The 24,507-nt window shown below is 40.0% G+C and overlaps 3 pseudogenes; 2 read left to right on the forward strand and 1 right to left on the reverse strand.

Moving 5' to 3' along the window:
* Positions 1-1,110: 1,110 nt before the first annotated feature.
* On the reverse strand, positions 1,111-5,051 carry LOC110295737 (annotated as a pseudogene).
* Positions 5,052-13,095: 8,044 nt separating this feature from the next.
* LOC110295738 lies at positions 13,096-13,670 on the forward strand (annotated as a pseudogene).
* Positions 13,671-14,441: 771 nt separating this feature from the next.
* Positions 14,442-14,938, forward strand: LOC110295739 (annotated as a pseudogene).
* Positions 14,939-24,507: the final 9,569 nt, after the last annotated feature.

The following is a 24,507-nucleotide window of genomic DNA, read 5'->3' on the forward strand; positions in this document are numbered from 1 at the left end:
ACTTATTAGACTTGGAATTTTAGGAAGCAACATCTTATTTGTGAGAGATTTGTATGCAGTCATCATGGGTCCTGAGAACAAAATTATACATGTTATTCTCATCCACTTGGATTTTGTAAACACAATCATTATTTATTGCATAGGGGTCAGAAACATAGCCACAGTTTTTACATCAGAAACTTCCTAAGTGATGTTTGTTATAAAACTGTAATTTTTATAGGAAGGGTTGCCCATCACCTCTCCATCTGCACCACCTGTCTCTTCATCATGGTCCATGGTCTATCTGTGAGGAGTAGCCACACTGACTACTATGATTTGGTCATGAGGTACACCTTCATGCCTTACCATGAATTATGGTGGGCAGTCAAGAACAATGGCAAATGCCTGTGTGTTTTGGAGCTATTTGGGGTCTCCCTGACTTTTAAACCATAAGAAGGTATCCCATATCTTTCATTGAGATCTTAATTTAATAACTCATGTCCCCTGGGAGTTGAGTTGTTCACACATACAGGGTAATTCCATTGGAATCATTTTGAAGTTCCATTTTCAATGAGCATATTAACTAGCGGGGTTTAAAGGGTTTACCTTTTCCCAGATTCTTGAGTGTGGTTTATCTCCCCTCTACACCTCCATACCCCATCTCCTAATCCTTATCCTTGCTCAATCCTTTAACTCCCAATATTTGCAATTCTTCTTTCATATCACATGAATTCTAATACCCTCCAATGTTTTTTAATTGATTTGTGAGATCACAGGCTTCTATATGACTTTCTGCACATTATTTGTTTGAGTTAGCTTTTTTCCTTACCCCTGATTTTTCCATTCTCCCAAGCTCTTTGCTATTTAAGCTTATTAATCCTCACTATTCTATCCCTCTACTTTCATTTTACCTCTAATCTACTATTCTTACTTATAATCTACTACTGCCTTACTGGTTCCCAATCTCTGCCCCCTGCTAAGTTGTCTGTCTTCCTTCCTTCCTTCCTTTCTTTCTTTTTTCTATCTTAACCATTTATTGCTATGCTACATTAGAATGATAAAGCACAACAATTCTAGTGTTTATAGTCTTTGTTCACAAAGAACTGGTTGAGAGAAGGAATTTCATATTATTCAGGGGACACAGCAGGGCTTAGGGACACAAATATCCCTGATGATCAGGACAAAGAGGCTGAGACAATCATAACTAAGTTCTAAAAATGCTTGAATATTTAGTGTTGTGAAGTCATGTGTCACTGTGGAACTTCTGCCAAATTTGGCGAAAATGAAATCTGCCAAAGAAAAGAAAAGAAAACAGGTCATGAGAGTGAGAACCCTCTGGGTAGCTCTGATTTCTGGCCTGGAATTGTTTCCAGACCTGGAGCTGTGAGGATAGAGCACAAAGACATGATGTTTATACAGATGAAGAACCATAGACCCCCTGCTCCAGCCCATGAGACTTTGGAAAATGACATCATGAAGAGCCATGAGAGAAAGGAACGTTCACTTAACTGTGTGCCTGAATGTCAGCGTATAGATTATAGCCAGTAATCATCCCAACTACTGACCTGTTCATGCTACTGGCTGCTGTGAAACAAGTTGGAGCTTATCAGGGAATTAAAGATCCAAAAGGGGAGAGGAAAGGCAAGAACACGCCGTGCTGTTTGTGGTTTGAGTTTTCTCCAAAGGGTGGTCCCGGGACTTATGGTAACAGCCTGGACCATGATGAAGAGACAGGTGGTGCAGATGGAGAGGCGATGGGCAACCCTTCCTATAAAAATTACAGTTTTATAACAAACATCACTTACAGATACTTGTGATAGAGTATTTAAGACACACCAATCACTTTCCTTTTATCATCTCATTTGATTTGTCACAAATCTTCAAGGTAGGAACTTGTGAATTTACTTGACAGATGGATTTAACAGCTGAATGAATAAATGAGGTTTATCATAATTACCTATATTTTCAATGGCAACATAGTTTCTCATAAATTAAATAAAAATCTGCCTTGACCCTCCCACCCAAAAATATGTATTTTTCCCCCAGAGTCTATACTGCCTCTCATTTTTAAAAAATACAATATACATAGATCTATACCTATACCTATACCTATACCTATACCTATACCTATACCTATACCTAGTGCTGGAAAATGGTTCAGTTAGTGCTTGCCAATGAATGCCTGAGACACTGACTTCTGATAAACAAAATTCAGATAAAAGCCAAGCACAGTGACACATTACAATAATCTCTGCATTGGGAAGGTGGAGGCGGGGGACCCCTGGAGCCTGTAGGCCAGCCAGTCTACACAAAGCGATGACCTCCAGTTAAGTAAGTGACCCTGTCTCAAAAGTTGATGTAGGCAAATGATAAGATTATGACAACCTCTGGCTTACAGACACACACATACACATGCATTCACACACATATTTACATACACACAAAATGCATGCTTATATACAGACATACGTATACACAAACACATACACAGACACACGTTGTGTGCGTAGTTGATCGATTGGTTGATTGCTTGCTTGCTTGGTTGACTAATTTAATACTATGTGCTGTCTACTGTAGGAACAGACTACTCCACATTTCAAGACTGACATTTTTCAGGGGTGTCACTCACTAGTAGAGTACATGCGAAGTATGTGCAAAGCCTGAGGTTTGATCCTAAGCAGCAAATAAAAATCAAATCAAATTGGAGCTTTTCTAGGAACTGGGTTGCTCACCAGCTCACAAGCTCACCAATGGCTCAGCAACCACCCCTTCTCAATTCTAAACGCATCAAAATTGCAGCTTTCTTTGACTTTCTAAGAGTGCAACTTAAGTAAGACCCTCTCTGAAAATTGCCCTGTGGTCAGCAGGGAAGAACACCTTTGTGAACTCAAGAAGAGGACTGATTTTTGGAGCTCCACTAAGATAAAATAAGCCTTTTGTTTTTACGTTGGATTATTTCAAAAGGACTACTTGAAAGGCTCTTAAGTGACATTCACCTGGAGGAACAGAGTGTCTACCTAGGAAAACATTAAGGATCTATCGTCATATTAAGACCTGGGCTGGGACTGTAGCTTCTAACATGAGACATTCTTTTGTGATAGAGGGGTTGACATCCTGACTGTGGAAGCTAACCTCTCCCTAGAAAACCAGTGTGCAGGAGCTCACGGGCCAAGGAATCTTGTGGGCTTACAACATAGGAAATGAATAGGACACATATACGGTTCTTGGGGCTTTCTGGATTTAGAGACACTTTCACTTAACAAGTGCTAATGTGGGTCAGGGAGAGAAAATGCCCATTCCATAATAGCTAACCATGCCACACACTTGCTTTCTCCAAATCTCTTGCCATAGGCAGCTGTTATTCCCATATCAGAAACAGATTCAGACACTTTTTGAAGCAAAGGGAAAAAAAGAGGTAAAGGGTTACTCCTTTCTTGCTCACAATATACTACTGCAAAGCCATGTGCAAGAAACATCAACTGCACAAACTGGCTTTCAATACTCAGTGGTACTCACCAGCAGGTGCTTTCTCTTCTAATGTTTCATGGTGTGATTTTGACCTGGCTCACATCTTCTCGGCCTTTACAACTAATCTGTGTTCACTAACAACTCGATAAACAATTTAATATTTAAATCATCCAGAGTCTGCCTGTGCAATCTAGTTCACTGAATCAGTTCCTGTTTGCAAATAGGACAGACTGTGTGGGGAGCGGGTGTGGCGGCAGTCCCAAAGGCGCCAGGGACTGCAGCTAAGTCTTATGACTTGCACCTGACTTCCTCATATTAACTACAAACATCGTGAGAGCTGCACAGGTGTACCAGGTTACTGGCGAAGCCATTTTGGTGGAGATATGCCCCTGCTGCCCTGATTAGCTGAAGCTGCGTACCTGGTGAGGTGATGTGGCCTGCTGTGAGTGGATGGGAACTGATAGTATATAAGAATGAGAGGCCCAGGGCTCGGGGTCTTTCGCCTAGACAGTCAATGCGCAGCCCAATAAACGTGTGCAGAAGGATCCTATTGTGGTGTCTTTCTTGCTGACTAGTCAGGCGTCCCACAAGACTGAAATCTTATCACTTCTCAGCCTTTTGGCTAAGATCAAGTGTGAAATCTTAGGCATATTTTGGCCTGCCTATTATACTGCTTATGAATGTTCTAGGGTATTGAAGCCAGTCTCTTACTTTTCCTTCTACAGGCCATGAACTAGTCAATAATCCCCTTGCTCTTCAGTGAGCCCAGTCCATTTAATCCCATCATGCTTAGTGGTGTCATGGGGATCTCTCAGAACAATAGAAGTTGTTCAACATCACAAATATCTCCAACTCACTTCTTTACCTCAACACTGGGCTGATTCCTTGAGTATGCACTTCACTTTCTTTAAGCTACTAGCCACATCAAAGAAAAGGTTTATCTCCTTCCCCGAACATACACAATATTAACACTTGACAACCTTTAGGATGCTTTACAAGTAGACTATTATCTGTGATCTTGTAGTGGTATAGCCCTCAACATGGTTCTCATCTCTCTTTGTCTACTTCCTGCAGGAAAAATGTGATTCTTTTTTATTTTAGTTATTTGTCTAATTATTTTACATGTGGGAATGTTTGGCCTACATAGCTGTCTGTGTACTACATGCATGTGGTGACCACAGAAGATACCACAGGATTGATGTAAGCTCTCATGTGGTGCTGGAAATTGATCTAGGGCCCTTTGGGAAGAGTAACCTGTACTCCTAACATCTGAACCATCTCTCTAGACCATGCTTCTCTTCTTAATGGCTTACCTCTTTGTTTTATAGCATTATAATCTTCCTCGTCACTTTCTTAGAATTATTTGAGTCACTGAATACTGGCCTGGGTCCAGTGAGTTGTTCTTCCCAGTTTTCTACCCTTGAATTATCAGGATAACTTATACCCAACTTAATTCTTACATTTGCTTGTGTCTATATGCTTTGTTATGCAGTCCTACCACAAAATCCAGTGAGGATTTCAAGTCTCTCCCACTTAAACAAGAAAAACAGCTTGGTGACTGCCTTTGTTACAAGAGACCTAGACTCCAGACTAAAAACTTCCATCCTGTCACAAGCTTTACTAGTTGTCCTTGTAAGAACCAAACCTCTAAAAATATTTTTGTAATGAAGCTATGGATCACCTACTGTGTTCTTAGGACCTGTATCCCTACCCAGTACCTAAAGCTGGGAAGTTCAAAAGATAACTTAAAAGCATTGATTTCACTTGCTATGGATCAAGAGTTCAAGGTCATTCTCAGCTCTGAGGCTACTCAACAACAACAACAAAAATGCAATAAAAAATGGGCCTGGAGAGATGGTTCCATGGTTACAAGTACTTAGTATTCTTGTAAAGGACTCAGATTCAATGCCCTGAACCCACATGGTGCCTCACAACTATTCCTGACTCTAGTACAAGGGTTCAAATATGCTCTTTGAATGTCAGCAGGCACCAGACACATACATGCTACACATTCATGAAAGGAAAACACCTGCATAGATAAAATAAAATAAAATAAAATAAAAGCATTAATTTAAAGACATGCCTATTTTCTAGCCACCCAGAAGACTTTAGTCCAATTGTGTTCCTCAAGATGCATCTTTCCTGTGCCAGCTACTGAACAAAGCATCTTTATAACAACGAGTGGGGGCAAAAAGCAATCTTCTGGTTCAGAAAGCTTACTTACTACAGTCTAAATGTTTGTATACCTAACCAGAAAGATACCTAGAAGGAAGGGGAAAATTACAGTGGTTTCAGAAAAGAATGGACAACTGGACTATTTTACAAAGCCACACTCCCATCCTTTAGCCAGGACCAGCTAGATCACAAAGTTAACCATGTGCCCCAGAGGAATGGAGAAGCACATCAAGGGTGTACAGATGTGTAACAGAAAGTCACTATGAATTTAACTGAACAGCAGTCTTAGAAAAGTCACTGTCAAGTCTATGCCAAGAAAATGGAGAGACCGTCCTCCTCCCAGTAGACTGCTAAGATCCCTATGTCATGCACTTAATCACAGGGCAGAGAAGGAACAAAAACATTACAATGGCCAAGTGCCTCTCTTTCTTATCACACCAAAGAGCAGACTCCCTTCTTCCTGCATTTTTCTAACCTTCCTTTTCAAACATGTTTTTTTGTCAAAAGAAGAAAGTGTCCACATACATTTTTATAAAGACGTAAAGTGCTTCTTCCAAACTCCTGCAGGCTTTCCATTACTTTCTTTAGTAGGATAGTGTCTTAGTTTTTTGTCATGAAATCCCAAGACACTTCCTTTGGACCCATTTTCTCAGACATTTCTGAGTGGGGACAATCTTTTCCATCCCTTTGAATGGGAAGAAACTGAGTCTTTCAGAAGATGAATGTACAGCTCAGCTCTAGTCTGAAGCAGAGTCTAAATGAGACCTAAGATTGCTAGACCTCCAGCCTAGGCTTTTCCAACCTCACTGCTCCTTCGAGCCAAGTGGTTAAAATGAATCCTGCTTCTAATTCCTGGGAGGAAACAAAGAGCCATCATCCTTATATTTCTATGGATTATTCTATAAAGGGCGGACAATGGTTATACATTCCTATTTCTGAAGGAGCCTTCCCATAGAACACAAACACTCCTATACAGATTAATTATCCTTTATCCAGGATGCCTTGGATCAGAATTTGGATTTTTTTTTTAGATTTTAGAATATTTTCATACATATCATGAGAAAGCTTGGGAATGGGCCCCATGTCTAAACATAAAATCTGTATATGTATCATATATACCTAAAGCACATAGCCTAAAAATAATTTTATACAATATTTTAATGTGCCCATGTTATGACATCATATGAAGTCAGGCATATAAATTTCTATTTGTTCCATTGTATTAATATATAAAGGATTTCAGCTTTTGAAGCATTTTAGATGTCATGTGTTCTGAGTAGGCATGCTATCCTATGCCTTGCTCCACTGGGGAGAGGCCAAGCAAAAAACTAACAAAACTGTCAGCACCATAGGCTTTGTGACAATGGCTTGGTGACAGAAATGACAGATCAGATAACACATTATGTTCACTGCCTCTGCAAGGAGCACAGAGAAAAGGTCACAGAGTCAGGCCTTGGAATCTGACCTGTATCTTTCTGAGAATGGAAACACAAGTCTTTTTGGAAAATATTATTCAGATCTAGGGGAGGGACAAAGAGGACCTCTGTCTGCCATTTTCTCTCAGAGCAGCCAGCATGAAGTACAATATCAAACAATGGAGAACAATGGTCTCCATGGTCCTGGTTCTGCCTCATCTCTCACATCTATATTTATTGTAGTTATAGAAGTTTAAAATGCAGTGAGTGTTATCCAATAGATAGAGTCCCTACTGCCAACAAGTTTACAATGTGGAAAATTTTTGCTATCAGTCTGAGCTATCCAACTATAAGTGATAATTAAGAACTCCTTCCTTTCTAAATATGATCATAATCACCATATAGATCAGTGGTTCTCAACCTGTGAGTCATAACTTCAATAGGGGTCACATATCAGATATTCTGCATATTGGATGTTTATGTTACAATTCATAGCAGTAGCAAAATTATAGTTATGAAGGAGTAATGAAAATAATTTATGGTTGGGGTCACAACAACATGAGGAACTGTATTAAAGGGTCACAGCATTAGGAAGGCTAAGAACCACTGATAGAAATTAAGTATAAAAAATAAGATTTTTAAATTGGTGGACAAAAATCTCTAAGACAAACAGAACACAATGCATAGCTCCTAAATAACTTAATCAAGTCTCTACCCTGCTTAAAAGTGATCAGTGGCACTGACTTGCCCATGAATTAATATACAATTTTGAGCCAAGAGTTTTGAACCACTTACCATGTAACAAAAGACAAAACAATAGGATTGGTTCACCCCAGCACCAGTTCTGCTCAACAACAGAGGCTGTCTCCAAGGCACTAACCATTAAAATGTTACATTAGATGTTCAATAGATGTTTTATCAAAGGAAGATAAAATTGAGATTTTTTTTAAACGTGCAGTAACTTAAAACATATGTATCTATACATTATATATGGCAGATGTGCAATTTGGTGTTCATGTGGGTCCCGAACAACTGGAGCAGGGAGTGTACATGAGATATGTCCTTCGAGCTGGGCTGCATTGTCTCAGTGGAACAGAAAGTACCCAGCCTCACAGAGAACTGAAGTACTTAGGGTACAGGGATACCCAGGGAGCCCCACTCACTCAGACAAGAAGGGGAGGGAGAATGGGGGAAGGACTGTGGGAGGGGGTAACTGGGAAGGGATCAGTGAGCAGGATGTAAAGTGAATAAGTAAAATATTTAAATTAATTTTTTTAACTGAGCTTCCAAATTAGTTTAAGTTGGGATCCCCACTTTGTGAGCTTTTTATCACAACACAGAACAAGTAACTTCATTCTTGACCTCATTTAAGATTCATCTATATAATGAAAAAAAATGTTTGTATCCAGTCTTGGGGTATCTCAATAAGATGCAAATGAAGTCCTTAGCTCAGCTTAACAAATAACAGCTATTGTTAATAAGGATGATCATCTTCACCTCCACTCTGGATACTCCTTTTATGTACTGGGCACGGTTAGCACTTTCCCCACTGTTGTGAACAAACAGCTGACTATAAGCAAGTAAAGAGGCAGAGAAGGCCTGGCAGGTAAAGTGTTTGTGGTACACAAACCCTTTGAATGAGCCATGTCTTCTTGCAGGCACTTGCAATCCCAGTGCTGGTGGACAGAGTTAGATGGATCCCAGGGGCTTGCTGACCAGCCATCCTACCAAAAACATTAAGCTTCAAGTTTAGTTATAGTCTATTATTCTATGTCTAAGAAAAAATGTGGAGAAACCATTGAGGAAGACACTGAAGTAAATCTCTGCTTTCCACATAATCACACAAGCTTAAATACATGAGCACGCACAGGAGATGGGGGTGGAGGAAGAAGAAAGCATTTATAATGGTTTGTACTGTTTGATCTACCATGGTGGAGAAACAGCAGCAATTATTTCTACAATGGTAAGAGTCGGAGGTTGCTGGTTATTCCGTCTCTCAGTCAGGAAGCATAGAGAGATGCATGCTAGTTAGTGCTCAGCTCATCTTCTCCTTTTGATTCAGTCTGGGACTCCACCCCACAGATTCTACTGCCCACATTCAGAGTGATTCTTCTCTCACTAGCTAACTTTTCTGTAAGCAGTCTCATAGAAACAGCAAAAGGTGTGTTTCCATGGCGATGCCAAATCTAGTCACATTGATATTGGAGATTAAACGCCATACTGAGCAAACACTGTCCATCAGCAAATCTGTTGGCTATTGCTCCAAGAAGCTGTAGGTTAAGTTCTTGTTATCAGCTTAAGGCCCTTCTAACACTTTTTTAACAAAAGTAATAACCTTCCCTCTTAAAAATAGATTATTAAATCATAACCGTGATCTATTCTTCTAAAGTAAAAGAGCAACTTTTGTACACCTTTCCCAGCAATAAACATTACATATTATAATGAGTAGAAAAATAATCCTTACAAATTTATACCTGAAGAGTCTATCTGAATAACCATTGCTAAAGCTTGATGTATTCATTCTTTCATCACTGTTATGGTTTGATTTCTATTCATCAATACAACACTGAATTTCTAACCCTCTGGTATTTGTACACATGATTTTATAAAAAAAAAATTGCAGAAATAACAAGAATCCTAATTTAATACTAGTAGATTTCCTCACAAAAGGGGGAAATTGGACTAGAGGCATACTCAAAAAGAAAGTGACAGAGAGCTACAAGGAGAGAAAGGACTTCAAGAGTAACTGCGTCTGTAAGATAATAGTTGCCATCCAACAACGGGATCCAGAAGAGAAAAGAATCTCTACCAAAGTGTCAATTTTTATTCACAGAAACAGAAAAAAACATCAAATTACTTTTTTTAAATCAAAAGTAATCATTAAAAGCCAAAGTAATCTTGAACAAAAAGAGCGAAGCTAGAAACCTCACAACACCTAACTTAAAACATAATATACCCCAACATTGGACGGAGCTCTGGGAGTCTGGTTCTAGAGTTGGGGGAAGGATTGCAGGCTGCAGAGGAGATAGGAACTCCACTGGAGACCAACAGAGTCAACTAACCTGAACCCTTGGAGGTTCCCAGAGACTAAATCAGTAACCAAAGTGTGAGCACAAGCTGGACCTAGACCCCACACACATATGCAGGAGAGGTGCAGCTTGGTCTTCATGCAGGTCTTGCAATAAGTGTAGCAGGGGCCTACCCTGACTCGGTTGCATTCCTGAGAACGCTGTTTCCCTCAGTGGACTGCCTTGTCTGGCCTCAGTGGAAGAGCATGGGACTAGTACTGCTGGAACTTGAGATGTCAGGGTGGGTTGGTACCCAAGGGTAATTTCCCCCTTCTCAGAGGTGAAAGGGCAGAGAAGGAGGAAGGGACATGTGGGGGGTGGGGGGGGGGGCTGTGATTGGGCTATAAAGTGAATACATTAATGGAAAAAAACATAATAAAAAACTACTGTAGTCAAAACAACATGACACTAAAGGCAAACACATAGTATCACAGTACAAAGTTGGAAGTCTAGAAATAAGGCTAATCCTGATGACAAGAGGATTGTGCCCCCAAAAAAGGACACAATAAGAAACTGTTTGTAGCAAATGGAATCACACATCCAGAAAAATAAAGTTAAAACTTTATCACACATTGAATACATAAAGCAAATTCAAAATGAATTAAATATGTGCATGTAAGAGGAGAAAGTATAAAATGGCTAGAAGAAAATCTACATAGCATTTATCTAAGCAAGAACTCTTTAGATATAGGAAGCCTAAGTAACTCAAGCAAAACTCAGCAACCTGAATTATACTGAACTAAAAAGCTTATGTATAGAAAAAGAATCAGTGAGTAGAGCAAGGAGATAGTCACTACGTGTGGAAATGTCATCAATCTATGTATTTGATAAGGGATAAATATTCAAAATGCATAAGGAATTCAACTCAATTACAATGAAATAGATAGCCTAGATGCAAAATAGAAGAAGACCTGAATAGGCATTTCATAAAAAAAAAATAAAAATGTTTATCAGGTTTGTGAAAAGAAGCTTAACATCACTTAGCAACTGACAAGTGAAAATTAAACCACCACACTGTGGTATCACCTCACTCCTGTGAGAAAAGCTATTATTCAAAAAAACAAGCAATACATGCTGGCATGAGAGCCAAAGGAACCCTGATGGTAAGAATGTAAATGAGAGAAGCTATTCTGGAAAACAGAAAGTTCTCAAAAAATATAAAAATATAATGGCTATATGACCTCAAAATCCCGCCAGCCATTTTCCAAAAAAAAATAAAATAAGTACATCTCAGAAGTACCTGCAGTTACAAGGTCCATTTTAGGATAATCACAGTATCAAAATGACACAATCAACCTAGACCCCAAGAGAAAACAGTCACAAACACAGTAGAATATCTTTCTGCCCTAAAAGATAAAGACCACCCTCTTTAGTGTGGTGGTGAGTAACCTTTTCTGTTGTGTGAAAGACCTGGATTCCATTTTCCCATGGGGAAACAAGCTATCCTTTCCCAGGTTGGAAATATGTATCTGAAAATAAGAGGGCTTGTTGCTCTTATAAAGGACCCAGGTCAGTTTTGGTATCCATGGTGAGAAGCACATAGCTGCCTGTACCTCTCCATCTATGGGACCCAATGCTCTCTTCTGGACTTTGTGAGTTTGTGCACTCCTATGTACACATGCATGCAGAAACACACACACACAATTTAAAAATAAAAGCAAATATTTACAAAAGAGAGATAAATTTGGGTTCTTTTTTTAAGATTATGAATGAATCTGGAAAACCTTATGATAAGTGAAGTAAGCCAGGCATGGAAATGCATTGTGCATGGTCTCGGTTGTACACAAAATCTTTAAAAGTTTAACTGATGGTACCCGAGCATATTGTGGTTATAACCAGGGGCTGGGCAGGGGAGCTGGGGACAATGTTTAAAGGGCACAAAGTTTCAAAAATAAGTGCAAAAATCTTTTGTACCACATGAAAGGTATAATCAACAGCAAACCTTGTATGTTGGAAGAGCTCACAAAAATTAGACATGAGGTAACTTATATACTAGGCCAATTTATCCATTTCAAAGCACCATGTTGTAGAGTATAAATGTATACAATTGGGGGTGGGTAGGGTTCAAGACATGATTTCTGTGTATAGCCCTTGCTGTCTTAGAACTTCTTCTGTGGAGAAGGCTAGCCTTGAACTGAAAGATCCACCTGCCTCTGCCTCTCAAGTGCTGGGATTAAAGGAGTGTGCCATTATGCCTGGATAATATATACTTTTTTTGGTTTATTTATTAAGACAGGGTTTCTCTGTGTAGCCCTGGCTATCCTGGAACTCACTCTATAGACCAGGCTGGCCTCAAACTCAGAAATCTGCCTGCCTCTGCCTCCCAAGTGCTGGGATTAAAGGCATGCGCCACCACTGCCTGGCTTATATACAACTTTTAAATATAATCTTTTTTAAAAAGGTGAAAGGAAAAGCCACCAGAAAGATAATGACTTGACAGAAACTCTAATTTTGAAGTTCTGGCTTCTGAAATTTTGCTGCAAATTTCTATTATTTTCAACCATCCAGTATGGGGTACTTTTCCATGGCAACCATGGTAAATGAATATAATCATCATTAATACCTCCCTTAAGGCCCAGAAAACACAGAGCTTTAAAAAGATCCTGTAGAGAAAAGACAACTAGCAGAAAGGTGCTAAAGGATAGGGCTAAATGACCAACAGCCAGCTTTTAAAACTAAAAGCACATACCAAGTTGCCAGCACTAAAGGCTAGCTTGAATGAATCAAAGACACAAAATTTAACATAAGTACAAGAAAACTTTGTATAACAGGAAAATTATCTGACATCTGCACTGAAAAAAATAATTGCCAAAAGAAGTAGGTTTTTTTGCCAAGAAGGACTTCCATTAGAAGTATTTTAAAAGGCTAAACATGCTCACACTGTGCCACCAACCTGGCCTGTATGTCTTTTTGCTGCTCTGCCACCTCTTCCTTCACTGATTGCAAAGGATGAAGAAATTGCCACACTCATCTTTGACAATGGCTCTCGAATGTGCAAAGCTGGCTTTCTTAACAGTGCCACCCATCAGGGCTGTGTTTCTTTCCATCATCAAGAGCCCCTGACATGAGGGCATCATGGTAGGCATAGGCTAGAAAGACTCCTACGTAGGTGAAAAACCCCAGAGCAAAAGGGATATCCTGGGCCTGAAGTGTCCTGACAAGTAAAGCATTGTCACCAACTGGGATGATCAGGTACCACACCTTCCACAACAAACAGAGTGTGGCCCCTGAAAAGCACCTCATTCCTCTCATCAATGCTCCCCCTGAACTCCAAATCTAACAGAAGATGATGCAGATAATATTTGAAATCTTCAATACCCCAGCCATGTGTGTGGCCATTCAGGTGATGCTGTCCTTGTACGTATCTGGGCATACCACTGGCATTGTCATGGACTCTGGTTATGGGGTCACACACAGTGCCCATCTACAAGGCCTAAATCCTTCCCCATGCCATCTTGCATGTGGACCTGGCTGGCCAGGACCAAACACACTACTTCATGAAGATCCTGACTACATCTGATAAGGCTACATCTTTACTACCACAGCTGAGCTGGAAATTATGTGACATTAAAAAGTTGTGTTATCTCACTGATAAGCCCAGAAACTTAGAATACCCAAGATACAATTTGCAAAACACAAGAAAATCAAGAAGAAGGAAGACCAATGTGTGGGTACTTCATGCCTCCTTAGAATAGGGAACAAAATACCCATGGAAGGAATTATAGAGACAAAGTTTGGAGCTAAGATGAAAGGATGGACCTTCCAGAGACTGCCCCACCCGGGGATTCATCCCATAATCAGCCACCAAACACAGACACTAGTGCATATGCCAGAAAGATTTTGCTGAAGGGACCCTGTTATAGCTGCCTCGTATGAGGCTATGCCAGTGCCTGGCAAATACAGAAGTTGATGCTCACAATCATCTATAGAATGAAACACAGGGCCCCCAATGGAGGAGCTAGAGAAAGTACCCAAGGAGCTGAAGGAGTCTACAACCCTACAGGTGGAACAACAATATGAACTAACCAGTATGCCCAGAGCTTTTGCCTCTAGCTGCATATGTAGCAGATGGCCTAGTCGGCCATCAGTGGGAAGAAAGGCCCCTTGGTCTTGCAAACTTTATATCAGGGAAATGCCAGGGCCAAGAAGTGGGAATGGGTGGCTAGGGAAGCAGGGAGGGGGGAGGGTATAGGAAACTATCAGGATAGCATTTGAAATGTAAATAAAGAAAATATCTAGGAGGGAGGGTACAGGGACTTTTGGGATAGCATTGGAAATGTGAATGAAGAAAATACCTAATAAAAAATATATATTTAATTAAAAAAAAAATAAGTTGTGCTATGTTGCCCTAGATTTTGAGCAAGAAATGTCTATTGCTGCATCTTCATTCTCGTTGGAGAAGAGCTATGAGCTACCTGATGGGCAAGTGATCACTCTGGGCAACGAGTGATTCTGGTTTCCAGAGGTTCTCCCCCAGGCTTCCTTCTGGACATAGAGTCCTGTGACATCCACGAGACCACTTTCAACTCCATCATAAAGTATGATATGGACATCCACAAGGACCTGTATGCCAAGACAGTGCTGTCTGGTGGTACCACTGTGTATCCAGGCATTGCTGTATCCAGGCATTGCTGAGAGGATGCAGGAGATCACAACCCAAGCACAAAGCACAATGAAGATTAAGATCATTGTTTCCCATGAGGGCAAGTAGTTTGGATTGGTGGCTCCATCCTGGCCTTGCTGTGCACCTTCCAGCAGATGAGGATCAGCAAGCAGGAGTACCATGCATTGGGCCCCTTCACTGCCCACTGCAAATGCTTCTGGATGGACTGAGCAAGTGCCAGGCATCTGCTGCATGAGCTGATTCTTAAATATCATTTTGTCCTCATGCTAACCTCATGAAACTGGAATAAGCCTTTGAAAAAAAAATTTGTCCTTGAAACTTGTATCTGATATCAGCACTGAATAGTAGAAGTTAATTTTTCCCTTGGTACATCTTTAATACCCCGTGCATATCTTGATTTAGTCCTTAGTTCATGTGGCTTGGTCACTTGGTAGCTATAGTTTCCCCTCCCCCAGCCTGGAACCTGCTTGCTCAGGGGTGGAGTTTCCTGCTCATTCGTTCTACTACGTTCACTGCTGGACCCTGCGCTTTGCTGTTTGGAGCCACACAGTGCTCATCCTGCTACTGGACCCCGAGTTATTTGGTGGGAATCGGGTTCCCTTCCCCCTTCCTTTATAACTGAGTGTCTGAACAAGTAAAATTGAGCTTTGATCGGAATGAAACTGTCTTGGCTCCGTTTCTTCTTCCTCCCCATCTAGTTCCTCTCTTTTAGCCCGAGTTGCCATCTCAGTTAAACCGTTCGTTAGGAGCTGCTGGCCGGCCACAACAGGTAGCTGGGTAGAACATGCTGTGGAAGAAAAATCCCCAGCCTGATATATCTGTGTGAATACCATACCATGATGTGTGCAAAGCATTAGCCAACAGTAGACTTCCAGAATTTCCCAAGGCTGGCAAGGGCTCCTGAACCAATCACCACTTCCGTCTTGCCGGTCTAACTGGGTGGGAAAGTACAAGCCTTAAGACCCAGATTCCGTTCTGGTTTTGTTCCCTTCTGGCCACTGTGGGTTGTTACTTTCCTTGAATTGGGAATGTTTGCACTGACATGCCTGAAAGTGTGTTTATCCTTTTAATTTACATAAGGTTTTCTGCACTCAAGTCCTTAAGAAATGACACATTTTGGTGTTCTGCTATTCAGTGAGAACACTGGGCCCAAGCAATACATCATTGTGTAAAGGGAAATAAAAGTCCTACAGGAACTGGGGGGAGGGGGCTAGAACAACAGCAACCACAGGTTTCCAACAAGAATGGAACAAATACCACAGTTTGTAATGTGGAGAACAGAGACTGGAGCACAGCACAGGCTGGCAAACTGGTCTACAGATGGACTCTGCTCACCGCCTGTTAGCGCAAACAGTTTAATTGGAACACAGCCATGCTCATTTGTTTACCTGTTGTCTGAGGCTCTTTCTGGGCTATAATGGTAAAACCGAGTCACACGCTACAAATAGAATCAGCTATCAAACTTAAAATGTTCACTTTCTGGTACCTCACAGAAAATGCTTTCTCAACACTGGAGTAGAAAAATGCTCCCTGCCAGTGCTTCTGACATTTCAATGGGCACCAGCATCAGCTGGAGATCTTGTTAAAACTCACATCGTTGAGACCTCTAGTCTCCAAACATCTGCAGCAAGGCCTAAGTAGTTCCAATTCTAACAAGTTCCCATTACTACATTCTGAGACGCTCTGCTAGGCATAATGTGAAGGCGAATGGTTTGGAGATCAGGAAGGTAAAAGATAATTGGTTTAAGGAATATAGATCAACATTTAAATCGTGTTTATATGTGTGTGGTATATATGTGTATACATACTTATGTCTGCACATGCAGGTCACACGGATGAGTGTCATAAGTTGGCACAAGTGCCATAGTTTACTGATATCTGTCATATATTTTGAGACAGAGTCTCTCACTAAATTCAACTAGAGAAGCTGGCCAACAAGGCCGTGGGATCCTCCTGTCCCCACTGCCCAGCAAGGATTACAAGGATGCAGTGTCACACTCTACTCTTTATGTGGACACTAAGAATCCTGACTCAGGGTGGCATGCATACAAGGCAAGCATTGTAGCAATTCCCAGGGCTATCTCCCTGGGAATAAAGCAAGTAGCAATTAATTCCCAGGGCTATCTCCCTGGGAATAAAGCAAGAAGACTTATCGTACATGATTCCAACAAAAACCACATGTACCTTTCTCTAGAAAAAATGAAGACAGTACAGAGATATCATAAAATGGAGTAAAACAGACAGAGTCAACAATCCAGTCTTCATATACATAGTTAGGTGGACGCTGACAAAGACAAATGGTAATCCAATGAAGAAAGGACTGTCTTCTCAAAATTTAGTGCCACAAAGCCTGAATAAAGATTAGAAAAAAAAGCTTATATCCATTTCTTACAAAAATAGCAGCTTTCTTCATGATTTATAGCAAACACACAAATATCTTAGGTCAGAGAGTACTATATGAACTATTTCTCAGTGTTTCTAGGAGAAGAGAAAAATTGAACAAGTTTGAAGGTAGCAATGTGCTCTACTGTACAAACCCACTCCTGTGCACCCCAAGAGAACACTGTTTAAACATGAAGGCTCTTGGAGCCAGAGAGGAAAACACAGAGTCCTGCTCTCAGTGTCACATGTGGTAAGGTGTATTACAGGACATCCATGTCCTATCCAAAATACTTGAGGTCAGCCGTGATTCTGATTTTTAAGATTTGTATATATATGATGAGATATCCTGGGTATGGGATCTAAGTCTAGACACAAAATTAACTTGTGTCTCATGTATAATTTACACACAAAGTTAGTTTTGCAAATGTTTTTAGTGCATCTGCATTTTGACTGTGGCCTGTCATTGGAGGCGAGTTGTAGAGTGTTCCATCTAAGGTAGTGTGGCCATGCTGAAGGAAGTTTTGAATTTGGGAGGATTTCCAGATTTCAGTATACTCTGATTAGTGGTATCCAACCTGATTCAAATGCCCTAAAGAAGGAAGGGCATCCTGTGTTCCACGAGTGATGAGCAAACACCTCCTTCCGGTGACCCACTTTCTCTGCCATCATCATTCATAATTTTGCCACCTACTAAGGATTTTGTCAGCCATAAGCAAAGAGCATGTGCAGACGCACAGCAGTCTATTCTTGGATTTCCTAACACACTGGGACATCCCTCCTCTTGCACCTGACAAAACTTGGTCAGCACACTTGGTCATCTATAAGAAGTGGATCCCAGAACAGGATCTAAGGCTTACAGTAAAAGGTAAACTGACTTTGAGGTTTACTTAGATTAGAGATCATAGTCAAATCTAGATGAGCTGGATAAATTCAAGAATTGGATTAATAACTTAAGGCAAATAATTTTAATCTAAATTAGACCAGATACAAAAGTGTGTCAAAAATAAGTCAACAAATCTTTTGTTTTTCTTAGGATACTGAAATACAAGAAGTGATCTCTGCTCTTCAGGGAATCAGATACAGATGGGAAATCAACCCTGCATTGGGAGATGGCAACACAGACCAAACCTCAGAGGCTTCTTCTTGAACTACATCTGGAAGAATGGCAGGTGTTCCAGGTGGGTGGGCTACTAAAGTAGGGAGGGGATGGAGCTGTGGGCTTGGAAGTTAATGCTGAACACAGAAAAGCCATTGCCTGGGAGAAGGAAAGAATGGATAATTACAACACAAAGCAACCTCTAGTGTACATCTGAATATCTCATGCTATAAGCCATGGCAGGGAACAGGATTCTGGTTTTGCCATGACATCATTTCGTAGGAGGCTAAAAAATTCCTATTCTGCCCTTTTGATCATCTTACATGAGTGATGTGATCAAACATATATTTTGGAAAGATTAGTAGAAGACAATACAATAGGTTCAACATAACAAGAATGAAAGTGGGTTGACCAGGTTAGAAGTAGTAAAAAATTTTTAATCCAGAATTGTTCCTGTATTAAGGAAACACAGGGACCAAAAAATGGATCAGTGACTAAAGGAAAGGCCATCCAGATACTGCCCCACCTTGGGATCCACATCGGGATCCACATCGGGATCCACCTCATCTGCAGACACCAAACCCAGTCACTATTGCTGATGACAAGAGTGCTCCCAGACAGAAGCCTCACTAGTATGGCTGTCCTTTGAGAGGCTTTGTCAGCATCCAACTAAAACAGATGCAGACATTCACATCAATCTGAGCCCAGGGAACACAATGGAATAGTAGGGGAAGGCCTGAAGGAGCTGAAAAGTATTGCAAACCCCCATAGGAAGAACAACAGTATTAACTAACTGTATTAACCCCCCTCCCCAGAGCTGCCAGGGACTAAACCATCAACCAAGGAGTATACATGGATGGGTCCATGGCTCCAGCCGCATATGTAGCAGAGAATTGCCTTATCTGGCATCAATAGCAGGGGAGACCTTTCATCTTGTGGAGGCTTGTTACCCTAGCATAGGGGGATGCTAGAGGGTTGAGGCTGGAGTGGGTAGGTGGGTGTGGAAGCACACTCTTAGAAACAAAAAGGGGATGGGAGTTTGGTGAGGGGAGATCAGGAAGGGGGACAACATTTGAAATGTAAATCAATAAAATAGTTAATTTTAAAAAGTAGTAGTAAACAAGAAACAGGTTGGAAATCAGACAATATTTACAAACCTCAACTATACATATCTGGTAATTGTTTGGAACAATGAGCAATGAAAAGAGAGTTCTTAAGATGATTCCCAAATTTCCGACTTTCATAAACTAAGAGAATATTGGTGTGCTTAACAGTGGACACATGGAGTTTGTAATGTCTGTAACTTTATGTGTTCTCTAAGTAGACACTATAGAGCTTAGGCTCCAGTGGATAACAATGAGAACCCTTCTGGATCCTCAGCTATCGTCTCGGGAACCATCCTTACCCAGCTTGTTCAATCTAACAACTCCATTCAGGTCAAATTTGAATTTGCCATTGGGGATGAGGACAGTAACATTCGGTGAGCTTGTGACTTGCCTGGGTCACACTCCTAAGAGCATCTTTCAGAGCCCACTCTCCTCATCTTTATTATATCTATTCTCACATTATTTCCCCAAGGATTATAAATTATGACTAAGCTGAACTTGTACATGCAGCTAGTATGAGTCAGGATTCAATTATGGTACCATCCGGAGTTCTCTGTCTTGCTCTACCTCTCTGCTAACCTTCTGACCATCCTACCCTACCCTTTTTGAATATTTTATTATTTGGTGCCTATTTCTTGTCCCAGATAACGTTTTTTAAAAAGTCTATAATATCCACTAGCAAAACCTTGTTAAGTGCTAAAACACTGGCCTATGTCACCCATCAAACACAAATACTTTGACAGAAGCTCCAGTGCCTCCTTGGAGTGTTCTTTACTGAAGTGTGCCTAAATGTTGTCAAGAGATCTTGCTCACAGTCAGGTTCTTGAGTCCCAGCTCACAGATTCTAACTGCATAAGGCCACAGGAGAAACTCAGGAGGCTGCTTGCTTTAAAAGGCATCAGATACGCTTCACTGAGAAAAAAAAAAAATTTAAAAGAACGCTTCTGTGAAGCACATTTCAAATACCATGGCAGGACAATGGGTGATACTTTATATCGGCATCATTTCAGAGCACTGCAGATTATAAGAGCAGATAGTAATCATGGTCAACATCATTATCACATTTGACTCGAACTGGGGTCACATCCTTAGGGAGCCACAATCCTCACAGCCTCATAGCTGCATAATAGTATTTGCATTTTACACTTCAGGAGAGGAAACTAAATACAGCAACTCAGACATTCAATCCAAGCCACGAATTTCCTGGTGTTCTCCTATTTCTCTTCAGGTGCACTAAACCAAGGTGTCAAGTGGGTAATTTGCTTGAGAGCTTAGTGCATTTTTAGTTAATAGTAGGTATGAGAGTGATTCAGGGTGTGGGTGAGCCTATGGCAGAAGGATATGTGCACATTAATTCAGAGCTCCAAATGAATGCCTTAAATCCCATGGGTTATTCTAATGGTATTTACTGTAAAACACTACTGACTGTTTTGTGATACTTCCTGATATCACCCAGCTGCAATAAGGGAGTTATTAGCCTGGGAATTTACCTCAGCTGCACTAGAGAGCTCTTCCATTCCAGGCTGGAACAGGAAGAAACTGTTCTTGCATCCTGGAACAAGATTGCAAACAGAAAGCTTGGTGACAGAAATAAGTTGTGCACTGTGATGCGCAACAACTCTGCAACTCTGCCACATAGAATTAAGGATGTTTAGTAACACATTGTGGTGTTTTAAAACCAGCACATGCAGAGAAAAATCAAACCATAATATGGTTAAAACAAAAGCAAGTACATTAAAGTCTAATCATGTCCTTCTCCTTTATGTATTAAAATTGGAAGCTGTGAGTGATGCCTTTAATTATGGTCCTGATGTTTTAGTTGCTGAGCGGTTTATTTAAAGTGACAGAATCATTTTCTTTGTACATAATTACTCCTGCTGAATTTGTTATATAAACAAATGGGAGACTAATAAATCAGAGACAGAAATAAAATTGATAGCTCTCACCAGATAATAATCTTAATGTATTTATGACAGATTGCTGATTCATATGTAATTTAGCCTGAGAGTTAGCTAATTAGAGAGAAAATCATTACAAGCTTACTTCTTCATCATGATATTAACCTAAAGAACCCACAGTGTTGAGGATAAAATGGTTCATGGAAAAACAGAGGCAAAATACTAAAAATCAATATTAATATGATTTTTTTCTATTCTCTTTAAATCTGTATTGTGAATTCTCCATATTGACAACAATGGAAAATGGTAAAAGGAAATTCACTGTTTGATAATTAAGGCAAAAAAAAATAGGAATTAGTCCACAAAATTAGACTGTGGTATAGGTAGTGATATACCTATCAAATAACACACTGAAACAGATGAAAGTAGACTCTCACAGCACATGAGATTCTTGGTGTCATATGATCCTGAAGGTCACTGCCATTTAGAGTTCTGTGACCTCACACTCAGACCATAACAAAATCCAGCTCTACTTCCATGTATGTTTACAAAGCACAATTTTACCTGGCTTTGAAATGTGCTTGATACATTTCCACATTCTCTTTTAAATTACTCAAAGTTTCCCAGAAACTATTCTGATTGATAAAACAAAAAAGGGGCCTAGAGAGATGCCTCAGTGGTTAAGAACACTGGCTCTTCCAGAGGTCCTGAGTTTAATTCCCAGTAACCACACAGTGGTGGCTTACAACCATCTATAATATATTCTGATGCCCTCTTCTGGCATGCAGGAGTACATGCAAACAGAACACTTGTGCACATAAAATAAATAGAAGGAAGAAAGGAAGAAAAGAAAAGAAAAGAAAAGAGAAGAGAAGAGAAGAGAAGAGAAGAGAAGAGAAGAGAAGAGAAGAGAAGAGAAGAGAAAGAGAGAGAAAGAGAGAGAGAGAGGGAGGGAGGAAAGAAAGGAAGGAAGGAGGAAGAAAGGAAGGAAGGAAGGAAGGAAGGAAGGAAGGAAGGAAGAAAGAAAGAAAGAAAGAAGAAAGAAAGAAAGAAAGAAAGAAAGAAAGAAAGAAAGAAAGAAAGAAAGAAAGAAAGAAAGAAAGAGAAAGAAAGAAAGAAAGAAAGAAAGAGAAAGAAAGAGGAAGGCAGGCAGACAAAGAAAAAACATTTAAAAAGCAAGATACTTTATATGGAACTCAGTAAGACAGCACTTCCATGGCATGTGGGATTTGACTACCAGACCCACAAAAATAAAATAAATAAGATATAGACATTTGATGCCATGTACAAGAAATTTTATTATGAGGTAATTCAGACCCATGATACAGTCTGAACTCTAACAGCAGAACTAGAGTTGTTACGTGGTGTGCTCATTTGATATCAATGAGTTCCCCTAGAGAAATCATATCAGCATTTCAGAAAGTTATTTGTTACTAAAAATCCATAATCAGAGCCTTTAAGAGAATATCTAAGCACCAAATACAATCCCACCTTACTACAGAGTACAATTCAAAATGTTGGCATGTACACTCAAAAAATAACCAAAACTGGACAAATGAAAACTTTTCAGGTATGGAATATAATTTAAAACTATTTTATTTTTCTTTGTGTTTAAGGACAACTGCAGATACCGATTATTGATACATTCCTAGACAGGAGTACATTACCCTACTCAAGACCAATACCTATTAGGAGTACTTTCAGATTTTCTGTCTTCAACAGATATCTACTAAGACTCTATACTGTTCTAAGTCTTTGGTATATCATAGAAAAATATTCACTTTTTCTAGAAAGCATAAATTGAAGCTCACTTGAGTTAATACCAGTGAGAACTATAAATAGTAGAAAAGTTAATATTTGAAATAAAAATAATTAAAGGTAACAGGTAATAACTACAGCAATATTTATAAATTTATTATAAATTAAGAAATGTATTGATATAATAATGTTTCAATACTGAGTTATGTTATGATAAAATACTATCAAAGAAAAAGATGAAAAATTAAATATATATGCATATATATTTCATGTATCAGTAATTGCAGATATGTATGAACTAATAAGAATTGAAATTATCCCAGACTATCTTAGAACTCACTCTGTAGTCCATGTTGGTCCCAAATTCATAGTGATTCTCCTGCCTCAGTCTCTTGAGTACTAGGCATGACCCATCAAGCCTGGCTGGCATAAGAAGGCCATTCCCAAATCCAACTGGATAAAGTCACACTGGGAAAATCAGAGGTCTCTGATCTTGGGCTGGCTATCTCAAAACACATTGTTCTGAGACCATTTACATTACCACTTTTCTTAACATTAACTTCAAGGTGATCAAATGTGTAAATGTATTTTGAATACATTCAAGATATTGCAAATTCAACACTTCAAATGTGTATAAAAATCCCAGTACTGAGAAGGGGAAGTAGTCACAAAGTCCTACTCTTAGCCAAGAAGCTCTTTGTAATTTATATAAGCTGGGTTTTCTAATGTATCGCCCACACCCTGGGGCAAGCTCCATACACATGAGGAGTTGTTTAACACAAAAAGGACTTCATATTTTGTGTAGTCTTTTCGTTTCACTTTTGGTCTGGTTTGGTTTTGTTTGATTAATTTTCATGCATTAATTTTTTTATTTATGTGCTTTAGGTTTTTAGAGAGAGAGGACAGACTTAAGTGTGAAGTTAAGTGTGGATAGAGAGATGGGGATGAGCTGGAGGGAGGAAAAGAAACAATGTGATCAAAATATATTGCATGAAAATTTTTAATAAAAAGAAAACAATGAAGTGCACAGAATTTAGTACATTAGTACTAAGACATTAGGATGGTCTGGATTGAGCTGAAAGAGAAAGATATTACACAAATATGATCTGTGACAGGTACCAAGATCTCTCAAGAACATAATAAGAGCTAAACTTATTAGTGTATGGCTGTAAACCCAGTACTTAGGAGGTGGTAGCAGAAGGGTCACAAATTAGAGTCTGGCTTGGTTCCGGGACTCCTCCGAACTTAGGAACTTAGTCTGCACAGGTGAGAGTGTGCACCACAGAAGCAGACAGCTTCTGGGACAGGCGGGAGCCACAGAGCCGCTTAGGCAGCGCCCTTTTCAGGCCACAGACATCGGGCCACCCTCCCAGCCAAAGAGGACACTAGTCTGCCCTGCACGGGAGCCCTCTGCCTCAGGAGCAGGGAGTGCCATCTTGGTTCCGGGACTCCACCGAACTTAGAAACTTAGTCTGCACAGGTGAGAGTGTGCACCACAGAAGCGGACAGCTTCTGTGACCTGCCAAAGCAACACAGCA

The sequence above is a fragment of the Mus caroli genome, chromosome 6 (genome assembly GCF_900094665.2).
Source record: "Mus caroli chromosome 6, CAROLI_EIJ_v1.1, whole genome shotgun sequence".
NCBI classification, from domain to species: domain Eukaryota; kingdom Metazoa; phylum Chordata; class Mammalia; order Rodentia; family Muridae; genus Mus; species Mus caroli.